The sequence below is a fragment of the Austrofundulus limnaeus genome, unplaced genomic scaffold, assembly GCF_001266775.1.
Source record: "Austrofundulus limnaeus strain Quisiro unplaced genomic scaffold, Austrofundulus_limnaeus-1.0 Scaffold536, whole genome shotgun sequence".
Lineage (NCBI taxonomy): Eukaryota > Metazoa > Chordata > Actinopteri > Cyprinodontiformes > Rivulidae > Austrofundulus > Austrofundulus limnaeus.
The window spans coordinates 251,861-254,360 of NW_013952938.1; positions in this window are offsets into that span (position 1 = coordinate 251,861).

Below are 2,500 nucleotides of genomic sequence, written 5' to 3' on the forward strand. Positions count from 1 at the left end.
GATTGAAACTGCATCTAAATTTACACAAATTCTTTAATCTGACCGATGTAGACAGGAAAAATGTGAATAATATTTATAACATTTAACATGGTTCAACAGTAGGAATGACTTATAGTTCAGTGTTTGTGGGTTGTGGCCCCATCAGAGGGGCCTCAAAAAGCTGGGAAGATAAGAAAAAATAATCTAATGAAAGTTTTAAATCATTGTCACAAAACTGAATCTGTTTTCCAATCGTTATTTTAAAAATAAAATGTGTAAAAATACTGTTTGGGAACTCCTGATAGCAAATCATTTTCAGGTTCTTTCATGTTTAAAAGGTTTAAAACATTAAGCTTTGACTCATAGAGTTATCTGACAGAAACAAACGTTTATGTTCACTCTTCTTACGATCGAAATCTGCAAACAGGTTTAAATTCTTCTGATTTATCAGGAGATCATTGAAAGGATATATGTGACCCATCATATCAAAACAATTATGTCTGGGATGTAGAGAAAATGTTAGATTTTAATTCAAACGTTTGTAAAAATTGAATTTTATAAAAACATAACAAAAGGACTCATCAATATGAATGTCTGAAATGTAATCCTAAAAAAACAATTTGAGCTGGAGCAACAAAAATCCTGATTATGAGGAAAAACACCTCATAATGCTGAATTTTTCCCGGTGAGCAAGCAAAGTTATAGTTTCTTCCAGCTTGTAAACTTCAATATACAAAAACTATTAGAGGTTCTTTATACTAACATCAAAAATAGGATTCAGACAAAATATTTATGTATCATCGTAACCACTGGCACAACTTGGGGTTATGATCTAAAACCCTGTGTGTCATTTTTAGCAACGATTTTAACCATATATTTATTGTGTGTGTGTGTGTGTGGGGGGGGGGGGGGTCACATATATACAAAATATTTCACTTATGTGTGTTTTGTTAAAAGCAGTTTTCTTCGACACGTGAACTTTGAGTTTGAGGAAGTTTGATTAAATGGCTGAAACTTTCAGCAAAGCATTGCCACCTCGCTGATAAATTGCTCCTTTTCCTCCAATATCGATATCATACTTTCATTTATGCCAATAAAGCATATTGATCTCATTAGCGTGAGCGCGAGGTGCGGGCCGCAGGGGGGGCTGCAGCGTGTAATGGGGCAGCATTGATTATGGCTGATAACTCTCGCTCTTTCATGTGGATAATGCAGTCTCTCCCTTCCTGCCTTTACACTCTGAAACCCCCCGAGGCACAGAGGAGATTGGGTTTACTGACAGCGAGACACGAGGGGAGTGCATGTGCACATGCACGGTGCACACGGCACGCCTGGATGCGACATAAAGAGGTTCTGAACAGGAGGGAGGAACAGAAGAATGTAAAATCATACAAACATGTTCTTCTTTGTAGAAAAAAGTAAATGAAATTTTTATTTTTCTCACAGGATGGACAACACCTGAGAGCAGACTSCAGGTCAGCTGGACCCTCTAACAGGCCTACATGATGCAGACATGATGCACACAGTCCAGAGTTTGACCCATGAAAACTCTGACAAGTTTAAACAAAAACAACAGKGAATAATCTGAGCAGAATAATCTGTTTTGTTGCTCTGAAACCTGGAGTTAAGATGGTTRATGAGGCAAGCCCCTCAGAGATGACCTCATCTGTTCCTCAGCTCCATCAGCTGACCCCAGAGATGCTGAGGGAAGATGGCGCCCTCTGCTGGAGAGGGACCAGTAAGGCTTCATCCTGGAGCTCAGTTTGAAATGTTCTGCTTAACAAATGTCCACAGGTTCAAACCTTATTTATGAGCTCACAGGCTTTTCTTTTTAACGTAAACAAGAAAGAAACAACAAAATTATTTTTATATGTTTTCATTAGTTCATTTAAGGTTTACTTGCCACTGAGTTGTTCATCTCTGAGGGAAACTCAGAAATACAAAGATAAACTCAGTGAAAATTTAAAATCAAATCATATCAAATAAACGTCATTTTAAAATCTTTCTAAATACACCTTTAAAATAAATGTGCAGTTAAAAATAACATATGGACATTGTTTTTTGTTTGGTTTGTTATTTGAGTACATAAAATCAAAACACAACAAGTCAACTTTTTCAGACATATATTAGCTTTTTAATCAAAATTTCATCTCAGCTGCAACATTTCTCAATAAAAAATGGAGGTCAGCAACCAGGTGTTTAAAAAAACCTTAGTGTTTTTTAGCATGTTAGCTACAACCAGTTAATTTAGCATATTAGCTACAGTTATTACAGCATATTAGCTTACTATCAATCAGTTGATATAGCTTATAAGCTTCACCCAGTTGATTTAGGCCATTAGCTGCAACCAGTAGATTTAGCTTGCAAGCTTCAACTAGTTGACATATTAGCTACAATCACTTGATTTAGCATAACAGCTACATTTAATTTAGTATATGACCAGTTGATTTAGTACGGAAGCCGAGAGCRGCCGTTTTCCCTTTAATTAGTTTTCCATGGTTATCTCGAGAAAATGCTCCTC